This window comes from Rhipicephalus microplus, unplaced genomic scaffold (genome assembly GCF_043290135.1).
Source record: "Rhipicephalus microplus isolate Deutch F79 unplaced genomic scaffold, USDA_Rmic scaffold_213, whole genome shotgun sequence".
NCBI lineage: Eukaryota > Metazoa > Arthropoda > Arachnida > Ixodida > Ixodidae > Rhipicephalus > Rhipicephalus microplus.
The window spans coordinates 165025-179969 of NW_027464784.1; positions in this window are offsets into that span (position 1 = coordinate 165025).

A 14945-nucleotide genomic window follows, 5' to 3' on the forward strand; every position below is an offset into this window, starting at 1 on the left:
TTACATAGGAATTCACAGAGAGCCCCGCAGATGTTCCTGTCGCTGGGTCCTAATGAAGCGGCCTCAAAAGACAAATTATTAGGAGTAGTAAGTGATATTCCTAGCTTTTTGAATAAAATATTGAAGCAATTCTTCTTTCATTTTTCAAAAGGTGACATGTGAAAAGAAAATGGTCGATTTGTTCAGGTTCATTACAGCTTGAGCACAGAAGGGATGGCACCAGACCAGACCTGTTTAAGTAGAAATTAAGAGGTGGTACACGGCAACGTAATTTTGTTATAGAGAGTTCCAATTTACGCGTGGGACGCCATTTATTATTCTATGCGAAGTGCAGGGGCGAGAAATCTGGATTCGATTTCGTAATTTTTGAAAAGTCTTCAAGAATAGAAAGTTTTCTGAACGTCGCTTCTGTTACATAAGCTGTAAGAAGCATGATTGGCACTATCGGAAGATCAAGGGATGTTCGCGTGAGTGTGTCAGCCGTCTCATTTATAAATATACTACGATGGCCTGGCACTCATATCATTCACACTAGACGAATGTTTGCTATGAATAATGATTTGAAAGTTTCTAGCATTGCTGATACCAACGACGATGATAAAACTAAACACACGGAATACGAGTCAGTCACTATCACAGCTTTTGAATGAGTCGTGGGAAGTTTACGAATAGCTAGTATAACGGCCGTCAAGTCCACTTCAAATATTGGTGTATAATCTGGGAGGCGTAATGAAAATGACCAGAATAATGAGAGAGAAAAACACCTACAACTGCCTTCTCGCCACTCATAGATGCATCTGTTGCAATTACTATATTAGTACCTGATTGAGACAGGTGTTCTTCTAATAAGTCAATCAAATATTTAGGGGGAAGAGGTTTAGCATTCATTGGGTAGATATTGTCAAATTCTATTTGCACTTGGCCGATTAGTTTGTCAGATGGTGTGATCTCGAATATTTTAGCATTTAAAGCATCTAGAAGTGTTTGAACAAATAGCATTCGGGGTTTATATACACGGGACCAATGCTCATTGAAAAAGGCACCGGGCTCGGCAAAGAATACAAACTGTCACTTTCTTGAAGGGGATTCAGAAAACTTAACTAGGTTTTAACTGTTAAAATACTGAATCTGCAAGCAAAAGTGAGTATCCGAGCTTCTTGATACAAAACATTGTTTGCTGCGAATTTTGGAGCACCTAAACAATTTCGAAAAGCTTCCTGCTCCACGAGAATCGAGGGGTTTATTTTGTATGCTGGTCCACCAGAGAATAGAATACATCCAAATTCAAGAATCGGACGAACGTACATGTGATAAATCATGATCAGCGTATCTCTGCGAAGACCGGAACGGAGGGGGCCAAGCCTACCTATCATCCCAAAAGAACGTGTAGCCTTCATTTTAAAGTGTCAATGTGATAACGCCAGCTCAGTTTTTGATCGTACAATACACCCAGATATTTAATACAGCTAACTTGGGGAATTGTTTCTTGATGCTAGTGAAGAGAAATAGTAACTGGTACGTCCAATAGAAAAACTAATATAACACTGTTAGTTACGTTTAGATTCATATGAATTTTCTAAAACCAGGCTTCTAATGTTGCCAAATAAAACTGTGAAGTCGAATTTAGTAAATGAATATCACAGTCAGATGCAAAAAACACATTATCATCTACATATACATATGCTTGTACCTTATCACTCCGCGGTATTGAACTTAACAAAATATTAAATAGCACTGGCGATAGAACAGAGCCTTGAGGAACACCTCTCGTTCGGCTATACTTCGGTGTGGAAACACCTCGTTGGGAGCAATAAAATTTTCTGTCTTTTAAAAATACCTAAATCTAGTTTGTTATGTACTGCGGGAACGTTAGCTCTTTTAGGGCATTGATAAGAATAGCATGTTAAACACTATCATATGCCTTGGCTAAATCAAGAGTTACTAAGGCCGCATATTGTCGTCTGTGGCGAGAAAGCTTTATACGAGCCTCTAAATCAACGTGCACCTACCGTATAGAGTAACCTGGTCTAAATGCAATCTGGCACGCACTGAGAATTGCAATATCTGTTATGAACTTGCTAATTCTAATGTAAAGTATTCCTTCTATTACCTACGTTTGAAGTAAAGCGATTGCCCTAATGTTACCTATCTGCATTTCTAGTTCCTGCTTTTTAAGAAGCGGTATTACTTTTGCAAGTCTCCAGTCAGGATGTATCCCACTATCTTCAAGTGAATGGTTGACAACGTTAAGGAGGTCTTCAGGAGAGATGTCGAATAATATTTTTAACATTCCAGAAGTGACGTCATCTGGTCCCGAACCTGTGTTTGGCAGAATACGAACGACGTGTGCAAGTTCATTCCTGCTTACTTTAATAAAATCATTTCCGAATGAAGGTTTGGCAAATTTTATTTGAATTTTTTATGTATATCTCTTCTCTAATTCTAATGCAATTTCAGTTAAGTATCTTGCGACTCCTTTGGAGAAAAAATAACTGAGCCAATATTTACGGGTGCTGTACTAGCTTTACGAATGCGGAAAAATCTGAATAAAGCTTTCTTGTTGCGCTCTTGGATAGATAGCTATACCATTTTTCTTCATATTCGTCTTTCACTGATGAACTGTTCTCCTAAACGTAGCTTTAGCAGATAAATAATTTCTCCAATCAGTAGGACATGTTTGGCAAGTAAATTTCTCCATGCAGCTTTGCGGCGTCTATAATCTCTAGCACAATCCAGATTCCACTAGGCAAATATGAATTTTCCTTTTGTTGAAGATATAGTGAACTGAGATTTTTTAATTGTACACTTTAGAGTGGAACAAAGGCTTATAGCTTTCATATTTGATTCCATACTGTGCAAGGAAGACAACGTTGACTGTGAATTCTTTTTAAGTTTAGAGTACTTTAGAAAACTTTGCACCTGGCAATCTACCGTCACTAATGAAATGCTGACTTCAAATACCAGGGGGCAGGGATCCCTACTTGTAGCGGTATCAAGAACAGTTCAAGGCGATGTTGTCACATTTGAGCTAGCAAATGTCAAATCTGAGACGGACCTCGTATTACAACGAACGAATATGGTAACTCTGGAATTCAAACAAAGAAGGTTATTCCGATTAGTCCAGTCCCACAACCGTTTTCCAGATGAACCAGTGGGGAACCCTCTCGTCACGTGATGGGAGCTGAAGTCTCCCGCAAATAGTATACTGTTTCTGCAAAAACTGACAGTCGCAACAACTGCTCTTTCATCTTGTATTCCAGCTGGAAAGTAGTTGTTGACTATAGATAGTGGCGCGCACCAGGGAAAGTGAATTCCCAGAACCAATACATCATAATCGTGTGATATTCGTTTGCAAGCTAAGTGTGCTTAATGACAAGTTTTGGATAAAATGAAAAAAATAAACCTCAACCACGTGAGTTTCTGTCCAGTCAAAAGCACTGATTGTTTTTAGATAGAAGTTTCAATCAGCAGACAGCCAAGTTTCTTGTAGCATTATGACGTCTGGAGATTGTTGAGAAATTAGGTATACTAAGTCTGTAGTTGCAAAGAGAATTCGACGGCAGTTCCACTGAAGTACTCTAAGGCAACCTATGATGATAAGCAAGCAGTAGCAACTGCTTGATTTAAAATACTGTCTTTTAAGAAGTCCGCTTCAGTCCTACGTTCCTTCACACTGTTTTTTTGGATCACAAGAATTATTAAGTTTGCTAGTAGGTAATCTGGTGCGTTTCAAAAGGCAAGCATCCATATCTACATCCCGACTACTTATTGATTCTGAATCAGATATACCATCCTGCTCAGTTGTCTTAGATCGGGAAAGATTTGCCTCATTATCGATAGAGGCATCTGTCTGATGTTCGGCAGGCATATTAATGGAAGCACTAGGAGGTTGGATGCGCTTAGTTATTCGATCAGATACACCCGACATCTGCGAATCCATAATATTATTAAGTGAGTCAGACAGATTGAGTAAAACTTTTTCTACTACTTTTTGTAGGGCTTTTTCTACCATATCTGAAGTGGACTGAAAAAATTATGCCTCCATAGAAAGAGGTGGACGAGCTGCTATGCCGGAATTACCCTGATTGCTGCTTTGAATTTCTTCCATTGCTTCTCTACGAGAGCATCGTCTGCTTTCAATGATTTAAATTGCCTGAAGTTTCTTTGATCTTGCAGACAGTTAGGATCGTCTGCAGCGTGATTCGGCTTGCACAAACAGCAGGTCTTATTGTCTGATTGGCACTCAGTAGTACTTTGACCAGCCCCGTATATGGCCCCGCATATGCGACATCGAGTGTCCCATCGACAAACCTTAGTACTGTGTCCAAAGTGCCAGCATTTAGCACATCGCAATGAATGGGGAGCTAAAGCTTCGACCCTATATATAAGCGGCCATGTCTTGATCTCCGAAGGGTGATCCGTTCCAGCGAATGTGGCAATTACAGTTTCAGTGGGAACTTTCTGTTTGTTTTCCTGTTTGGTGCAGCGGTAAGCAGAAATAGCACCTGCTGAGGAAAAGATGTCCAAGACATCTGCTGGGCTTAGACTTCCGTCTACCCCCCGAACCAATCTTTTGCAGCAAGCTAGATGAGGTGGGATAAAAGAACTCACTGGATGTGAGGCAAAAGTAGTGCACTTCAGAATGTCTTGGATACAAGCCTTGTCCGGTGAGCAGCATATTATCCCCCCGTGTCCAAACTGACAAACCTCTGTTAGCAGTAGAGAGTGGAGAGGGATCGGCACTAAGTTCCGTTTCGATTGTCTTGGGATTTTTCATACGGATGGCCCCAACGGTGGTTGGCACCAAAGTGACAGGAACGTTACGGGTCCTATTGCGGAGAAACAACTCCAAGGGCAGATATCAAAGGGGAACAGAGGCTGACCGGAGGGCAGGCCTGTGGCCCGGAGAAGAAACAGACATGAAGTAAGATGAAGTTACACTTAGCAATGCACTCAAAACAGTTGCGGAACAAAAGGTAGATTTACTAAATAAAAGTAACCCCCGGCTACTTGACCGCAACCCTGAAGATGGAACAAAAACCTTGGGACCTGTGAAGCTGTAGCACGCAGCTGAAGCGCACAGCACGTAGCACGGGGAAGCTCCAGAGTCCAACCCAACAAGCATGTTGTCGTCTTCCTCGTTTTGTGTGTCATTTTAGTGCCTGTGCAGGAGCGACAGTTTCATAAACGTATCAATATTGTTGCTAATTAGGGTGTTTAGTTAAAACTTGGCACACTTTTTTATCACAATATTAGGCGTGCGACGAACATCAATGAGCAAAATCGCGCCACTATATTTAGTATGGCTGCCTGTCATAAGAGTGTGTTTTTTCTGTTAGTGCATACTTTTGTGGTTATTTAATTACGATGTGGATCTAGGATGACAGCAGGGCCAGTCACACAATATCAACTCTGCATGTCACAGTAAATCAGACCTCCAGAATTATTTCGCGTATTACGTATCATAAAACGGGCAATAAAGGAAAGGGCACGTTATAGCTAGTACGGGGTCGCGTATTTTGTCACGTGATAGTGCACAGCCTCCCTTTCCGCTCACTCAACAACCGCGGATAGGTCAAAGTAGAATAAATTCACAGGAGCGTCTACATGATGGCACTAAGCCTGCCTCAAACACTTCAACAGCATAACTACTGTGTCGCTGCATTCTAAATACGCACGCCTAACTAAATACGAAAGTAATCATGACTCAGAGAGACCGACTGAGACTACCGAGGTCCGGGAAGACAATCATTACCAGAATAGGAGTTCAGCCTAAGCCGTAGTACCTGGATTGAACACTGACATAAATGCCCAATCAAGCTCAAAATATGATCCTGGTCACACCCATTAAAAACAAAATCACTGCATGTGCAAGGGTTGAATGATGAATAGTAGGCGAAGCTCTGGAAGGAATCATCGGTAAACCATGAATCTTCCGTGTAATTCGTCGAGTCGATCATCAAGACGTGAGAAACTCTGTGTGTGTATGCCATGCCGCTTGGGCCTCCCGTTTTCGTACTGCAGGATCTCAGTAGCGCTGTCGCGCAGCTTGGCGCACCAACAGCGAACGAATTTTATTACAGCGTTGTCTTTAGCGTTTCGCCACACTAAATGGAATGATTGCCTTCCGCCAATGACGCGTGTCATATGTGACATCATACCTATTATAACATCTCGCATGTTTCTTTATGAACTATGGGCACCACCATTCAGTTTATAACATCTCGCATCTATTGATCAACTACAAGCACCGTCATCTAGTGAACACCGTAAGACCTAAACTAGAAGTTGCTGCCTACTACTACAAGTACTGTAAGGGGTAGAATGTCGATGGCGGATACGGTGGGCTTTCTTACGGTTGTGGTCCACATAGCCGATCTTTGCCAGTGAGGAGACGCGTTCCCATAGATAGAACGGTGGTTTGTTTACATGATGGAGGAAAGATGGAACTGTACAGAGATTCGGCGAATATTTACAAATGTGATCGGCTTTTACAGCACGTCGTTTCCTGTACACGTCAGTTGAAGAAGGCGGTGACCACTGTTGCCACCAATCTGGTGACGTTAAGTCCCAGTGATCCACTCACCGAAACGCGTGCAGACATTACACCACTCGTATGATGAGTAACACGGGTGCAAATGTCCCAATAGGTAACATGAGCGCACCACATAATGACACACCTGGCCCACGCTTTGAAGACTTCGCATAGCGAAGGGGTAGAGTCCAGTGGAGAGAGAAAGTCGAGCTTCTCTTGGGAGAAGATGGCTGCTGACACGAACGTCAGCAGCAGTTCATCGCTACGTTCTGCAACAGTTTCTCGAACACGGCTGTAAAGGTGCTCGATCCCTGAGAGCTGCTACTTCGACGCCTTGCCACGCTTCCGAACTGTTAGTCCTTCATCACGGCCTCGCGTAGGCGACAATGGCTGTGTGTAGAGGCTGACTTCATGAGAACTGCAACAGTGATGCCGTCTCACGCTGTTCGACCCCACTCAACGAAGGGTTGTTCGCAAAGCTTCCGTCGAGTTCCACGTAACCCGACCCCAGCAAACTGCCTGGCCCACCTGCAGGACAGCGTCGTGCTTTTTGCTCCGACCGGGCTCTGATAGGGGGTGAAAGCCTTCTCGCATATCGGCTCACGCACAATATGCCTGCTAAGACCAAATGCCGGGTCAAACGTAACACTACATACCTCAGAAGATGTAGAGACCCAAGCCTTAAGGAGCTTCACCCCTAAAAACGCCAGGCCTGTGCGAAAGGCGCAGCACAGTCACAGCAAAAGCTACAAGAGCGGCCTTCCAGAGCTTTTAAAAACACTCATTCGGTAACTGCTTCAAGCACACTTTCTGGGTACCTACTACGGCAATAAAAATAATAATAATTTCTAGGTAGTATACCAGCATTCGCTATGCTATTTTTCTTCATTTTTCTGAGATGCGTCCGCACCACGTTAACACGTGAAAGAGCGCAAGACTGGAAGTTTGTTTACGATCAAAAAGTTGAAATCCACTGGATTCTGCCTCAAGTGCTGAATTGCTGGTATATGAATATATTGAGTGAATGAATCTAGTAGCGCGATTCTGAACATCTTCAAGTACTGTTGAATACTAATGGTACATCGCGAGCGTTCGGCTGGATCGTGAACGAAGCGGAAAGATCTGAGTGGGGTGGCTATCGCAAAATCTGCGGTTAAAACACGTACGCCTCAACGGGAGCAATCAATACACAGAAAACTTGTGAGGAGCCATTGGGGGAAGGGGCGCGAGGCACTTTTCTATTTGTCCATGGCTGCCTGCTACTTCGAAAATCGGGCCGTGACGTTGTGAAAGGCGGGCGCACAGACTAAGTCACGCGAACTTCCGGTAAAATTCGTCAATTTTGGCGGAGCAAGATTTTTTGCTCCACAGAGCCATCCGTATTCTTCGTTTGCTCTCAATCTCCCATTGGAACACTTCACCCTCCCAATCTGCTGCTGGAATATGAAAGCTTCAATGAGAGCAGAAAAAGCTGATCTCCATATGCCATTCGCATTCAACATTAGTCGATAAGATATCATTGGTGTGGGTTGCAGATGGCAGATAAATATCCCAGTTTCATTCTCACGAGAGACTGAGAGGCGAGTATTTCCACGTGATGGGGCTGCGACAAAAATTACGCCTAATAATACCTAGCTTTCGGTTGGATGCTAATCTGATATTAGAAATATGAGATCATAGTAAAGAGCCTCAACAATGAATCTTTGCAAGCAGACACAAAGCCATACTAGGCCAGCCGTTGTAAATATCTGTTCTGTTATTATTTGTCGCATTAAAGTGTTGCCCTGAACTTATTAACGAATTGAAAACGTTGAATGTGCATTGCGCGTTTTTGTGAGAATTAGATAGAGCGCGACCAACATATTGGTAGGCTTCATCACAGCCGCTGTGTATAATCAGAGCATTTCGATGAGTTGCGGCCAACACAATGACATAGCAGGTGACACTTTCCGTGAACTGCACTGATTGAACGAGTAAATGATTGATAAGAAAGTTGAGACACAGCGTCGTCGAAGGAGGAGGAGGAATAAACTTTATTATAAGAAACCAGCAGGTTTAAGAGGTCGGGCCTAGGCCTCCCAAAGAGGGAAGCGTAGGCCCTGACCTCATCTCTCACCTGCCCACATTCACCTCATATTCGCGGACGTGTACACAACCTCCCACTGCCGGTGTTGCGGCACTCACCCGGCTACGCTCCCGCATATGCTATGGGAGTACCTGAAACAGTACAGACACACTAACGCCACAACCCTTTCGTCAAAGCTCCATGAGGCTCTATATGTATATGGAGCTCCGCTTTTGACGACCAAAGCGGGGAGACCCAGCATGCCCGTGAGGCGGCGTCGAGGCAAGCCCTTGACGTAAAGGGGGGAATCATTCCTTTATCAGGGTGAAAGTGATTGAGAGGTTTTTATTTTTTATTATTTTTATTTTTGAAGGTCATGGTTTAATTGTCAGGCAGGGTAAGCTCGGTTTTGGTGAAAAGGGGCACGGTATATAGAGAAGGGCTTCAGGTGGTTCGTCATGTGTCATGCTCTACTAACGTTACCTTCTGTCACAGTTACCTGGTCGTTACGTTGGCGTGGAGGCTGATTACGCAAGCAGGACGCAGGCTAAGCATGCAAACAAAAGCAGTCATGTGGCCTGCACAAAAAAGGGTGGATAGCTTACTCATTGAAAAGGTAGAACTAGACAAAGGTTTCCTCATGAGTCCTGGGGTTAAACTTCGTTCGTTTCGCATAGAGGCACTCTAAGATTGTCATTGTCTGTGTCTGCTATGGATACCAGATATTAAAATCTTGAGAAAATCTGAAAACTATTAAAATGTTTGACTGCATCAACGTACTCAGGCAAGAATCAAGAAGATTAGCACTGCGAAACACCCACTTCCACTTGTTTCTTTTAAAAAGCTTTGAATCATTTCGAATGAAAACTAAAACACGGATATAATAATTTTTCACTAGTGCACAATAAACTTGAAGTTCTCTGTAGCATAGTGTGCTTTATTGCCTAACGCTCATCACAAAACACTAGAACATCAAGTACACTTGTTCACGCATCCGGGAGTAAGCCTGGTGTGCAACCAAGTTTCCCAAGACCCATTAAAATTTCTTTAGATCTATTAGGTGTCCTGCATGTGTATTTCAACGTTTAAACAGCATTGTCACCTCTCCCCATATTTCTCGAAGTCTCGCGATGTTGCTGAGCTCTACATGCAGGCGGTGTTTTAACTCGAACCATAAGCACGACTGCCTTAGTGCCTGTTCAGGAACCCCCAAGTGGTGAAATAAAATTTATGAACATTGAGCATCATTCAGCTCGCACGGTCATTGAACTTGTTTCCTACACCACTACTAATTCTTTGTAGTGTAATCACCCGAAGACATGCTAATATACTGCACCGGATTCACCTGGGCGTCCCATTCACTCGCCACTACGCCCACCTAATCGGCGTGTGGTTAGCCCGAATTGTGAGCGATGCCAAGTCCACAAAACTTTAGCTCACATATTTTGTGACTGTTCATTGTACGTGGCGCAAATAAAAATGTTAACTGCAACGTTGGCAAGCATCGGGCGAACGCCACTGAGTAAAAGCCACATATTGTCTGCAATGAACGACCAAATAGTGTCAAAAACTGCTACAAAGGCTGTTTTAGATTTTATAAAAAGCACTGGACTAGATACTAGAGTGTAGGGTACTATGCTAAGCGGCTACTGTACATACGCACCACCTCTTCTTGTCCCCTTAATCACCCTCCATTCATCCTTCCTTCCCCCTTCCTTTATCCCCTGTGTAGAGTAGCAGGCTAGAGCGAACTAGCTCAGGTCGACCTCTCTGCCTTTTAATAAATTTTCACCCACACTCACTCGTCCTCTCGATAATCATTGCAGCTGTATAGTAGAACACCACACTGAGCACACCACACACCTAATATTCGAGTTTGGGGGGATCAGAGCGGCTTGAGAGAAGTCGGCGTATTTGACATGGCTGCGGAATGTGAAACGGCTGTACTTTTCCAGCAGAAAAAAAGTGAGCAATCCAGCATGATGCAATGAATCTATTCTGAATTAGTTATAATAATGCTGCGTAACCAGTGCTGCTTAAGCGAGCCGGAGACCATGCAGTGCGAGAAGATGGCACCCGCTCTAGAAACTGTGGAGGGGAGTCAGCATTGTTTGCAGAACGTAATAATTGAAAAATTTACGGACAGAAGCACTGACGTCTGGGTGGAAAGATACCAGCAACCACACACGGACGGACTCAAGGGTGGACGGACGAATGCATGCATAAATGGAAGCACGGACGGACAGACAGATGGATTAACGCGCGTATGGACTCACAGACAGATGGACGGAAGCACGATAGACAAAAGCACGGTCGGACATACGGAAGCATGGACGTATGGACGCACGCACGAACGGAAGCACAGCCGGGCGGATGGCTAGACAGAAGGACGGACGCACAGAGAGGCAGATTGACGTACAGATGCACAGTAGCATGGAGTAACCAACGGACGCACGGATGGACGGACTCAGGGATGGACAGAAGCACGGATGCACGGACCCACGATTGAAAGCACGATGGACGAATGGACGGAAGCACGGACGGATATATGGTCTGGCGAATGGATGGACGCATGGACGAATGCACAGACTCTTCACTCCACTCATCATCATTCACTCCGTGGATATGCTGTGAAAACAACTAACGGCATTTTAATATTCTATTCCCAAAAACATATTCTGATACAGCTGCGGAGCCCCCGGTGCTGCGCTACAATTGTTGTTGAATGCATTCATGTCCTGAAAGTTTTGTTGCTCTTGTCGGGTGATATAGAAACTAACCCTGGCCCCCCCGATATGAATGTGAGAATTTATTAGAAGGCAGAGAGGTCGGCGTGAGCTAGATCGCTCTAGCCTGCTACTCTACACAGGGTATAAGGAAAAGGGGAAGGAAAAAGGGATGATGGGTGAAGATGGGGACAAGAAGAGGTGGTGCGTACGTACAGTAGCCACTTAGCATAGTACCCTACAGTCTAGTTTCTAGTCCAGTAGTTTTTATAAAGTCTAGAACAGCCTTTGTAGCAGTTTTTGACACTGTTTGGTCGTTCATTGCTGACAATATGTGGCTTTCACTTAATGGTGTTCGTCCAATGCTTGCCAACGTTGCAGTTAGCATTTTTCTTTGCGCCACGTATAATGCACAGTCACAAAATATGTGAGCTATCGTTTCGCGCACTTGGTAGCGTTCACAATTTGAGCTGTCCGCACGGCCGATTAGGTGGGTGTAGTGGCGAGTGAAGGCGACGCCCAGGCGAATTCGGTGCAGTATATTAGCATGTGTTCGGCTGATTCTATCTGGAAGACGAAAAGTCATACCGGGGTCTGTTTCCCGCAGGCGCTTGTTCCGGTGATCTGGTAGCGACCAGTAAGTGGCAGCGCATTGGCGCATGAGTGATCTCAACAATATGTTGACGTCACCTCGCGAGTAGGGTACTTTGACGTACATAGGAGCGCTGTATATTGCCGCTCTTGCTTCGCTATCGGCTGTTTCGTTGCCAACCAGGCCGCAGTGTCCAGGAATCCATTGTAGTGTAATCAAGTGACCACTCCTGTGTGTTAGATCAAATGCTTGGACGATTCCTAACGTTAACTCGTAAAACTGGCGTCTTCTTGAGTAAGAATGGATAGCTTAAAGCGCTGATTTTGAATCAGACAGAATCGTCCATTTACGCGGTGCTTGGTCGTTCACAAATTTTATGGCTTCTTGTATAGCAACAAGTTCTGCAGCTGTCGAAGATGACCTATGATCTAATTTGTACTGTCGCGAAATACCGAGTTGAGGGATCACGAAGGCTGCAGCTGAGGCGGATGAAGTTACGGATCCATCGGTGTAAATGTGTACAGAGTCGCTGTATCGGTCATCTAAATGTGCCAAGGTGAGTTGCTTGAGGGCAATATATGAAACATGCGACTTATACGAAATTCCACGTATATGAAGGCACACCAGTGGTTTAGTCAATGTCCATGGAGGCACTGCAGGGATTACGGCAGGTGCAAAGCCTGACGGGATCATGTGCCTATGCATATCGAGGCATCGTGAATAGGTACAGCCTGGTCGGTCCACTTGTAGCGAAGACAAAGGGTGCTGTGCATGTCGGGTCAGCAGACGAAGGTGCACTCGAAGAGGCTCACAGGACGTGTAAACATGTATAGGGTAGGTGCGTGACTCCTCTATAGTGCCAGAGGTAGATGTGCACCGTGGCAGGCCAAGACATATTCTCAGTGCTCGTGTCTGAAGGCTCTCTAAAGTACGAAGGCACGTTGCCCGCATACTGGAAAGTACAGGTGAGCTGTACCTTATATAGCCCACAAACAATGCCTTGTATAACTGCAGAAGACTTTTCTCCGAAGGGCCCCATCTCAGTCCTGCTATAACACGAAGGACACACACAAAACTGATTAGTTTGTTTCGCAGCACAGTCACATGCTTTGATCAGGACAGGCTGCGATCAATGACGACCCCTAAATAGCGGTGGTGCTTAACCACGGGAATCACTGCTCCGTGAGCGAAGATTGGGTACCGCGACATTGATTTCTTCGTAAATGCCAATGCAGCACATTTTGCTATTGAAAGTTCCAGGCATTGACGACGTAAGTACTTAGATGTTATTGATGTGCCTTGTGTTAGCCTTGCGCACAGTTGTGGTCGCGTTGCTCCAGATGCCCATATGCATATGTCGTCCGCATACGCACTGACTCTGACAACGTCGGGAAGCTCAGCTTCAAGGCCAATGAGTGTTATGTTAAAAAGCATGGGGCTCAGAACGGCGCCTTGCGGAACTTCACGGCTTACGAGGTGCCTGGCCGTGTCACCGTCGGATGTCGACATAAAAATGGTACGTCCTCTGAGATAGCTCCCTATCCATGCGTGTAGCCGGCCACCTACGCCGATGTTTTCAAGTGCTTCAAGAATGGCCTCATGGTAGACGCTATCGTACACGCCCTTTATATCTAAGAAAATGGCCCCTACCAATCTCCGACGTTGTTTTTCCTTTTCAACAGAAGAAACTAGATCTACATCGCCATCTATAGATGATCGACCAATACGGAAGCCATTTATAAAATCTGGTAAGCCGACATTATTCTCCAGCAGCCATAGCCATTCCAATCTTGCCAGCACCATGCGTTCCATCACCTTACCGATGCAACTGGCTAGGGCAATGGGTCTGTAAGAAGACAACTCGTGTGAACACTTGCCTGGTTTCAGTAAGGCCACTATGCGGCTGCACTTCCAACTCTCTGGGACTGTCGCTGTTTCCCACGTAGAGTTGTAGAACGACAAGAGAGCCAGCCTTGCTTCCTGACTGAGGTAATATAGAGTCGAATAAGTAATTCCGTCAGGCCCTGGTGCGGACGACCGTAACGACGTAGGAATCGCAGCGTCGAGTTCGTGCATTGTGAATGGTAAGTCGAGGCGATCGTCGCTGAATGGCGGTGAGGCTAAATACGAAGGTGATATCGATGACGAAGACATACCTACGAGTAAGTGGCAGTAATCTTCTGCAACCTCTACTTCAGGTCGAACTTGCTTTAGAGCCAAAGATCGGAAAGAGGACAACTGTTGAGTGGGCGTCTGAAGGCTTCGCACAGTTTGCCATATTCGAGACAGGGGTTTTCTGGGATCAAGAGGGCTACAACATACCCTCCACCATTGCCTATCGAGCTTATCGAGGTGTCGCAATACATGTCGTTGTGCTTGGCGTGCTGTAGATAGGTCAGATGGTGATATCGTCCTCCTGTATTTTCTCTCTGCCCGGCGACGAATTGCACGAAGGTATTCATATTGTGCGTCAAGTTGTGATCTTGCTAGCGACACATTCACAAGTTTCGTATGCGTTGTTAAGGCTGACGCAATTAGGCTTTCTATTTCAGATATAGATTGAATGTTCCCGCACAGAGCATTTACAGAAGCTTGGAATCCTGGCCAGTCTACGCTTTTCACAGGCCGGGGAGACGAACGACGGAATCCTTTTAGCTGTATATATGTAGGGAGATGGTCACTTCCATGTGTTTCAACGTCTACAAACCAACAGGTGGTAGGCAAGAGACTTCTGCTCACAAAACATACGTCTAGACAGCTCCTGTACAATGCGCCATGGAGGTAAGAAAGTGAGCCATCGTTAATGGACATAAAGCCCTGATTGAGCACAAAATCGGCAATGTCCCTACCGCGGGTGTTCATTGAGGCAGAACCCCACATGGGATGATGTGCATTAAAATCCCCAACTAATACATGTGGTCCAGGGCAAGCTTGGAGAACAGACAAGAGATGGGGACAGTCTACGTGGCTTCTAGGAGGAATTTATCCCTCAATGATTGATATTGTACGTCGCTTGTGCTTTATAGA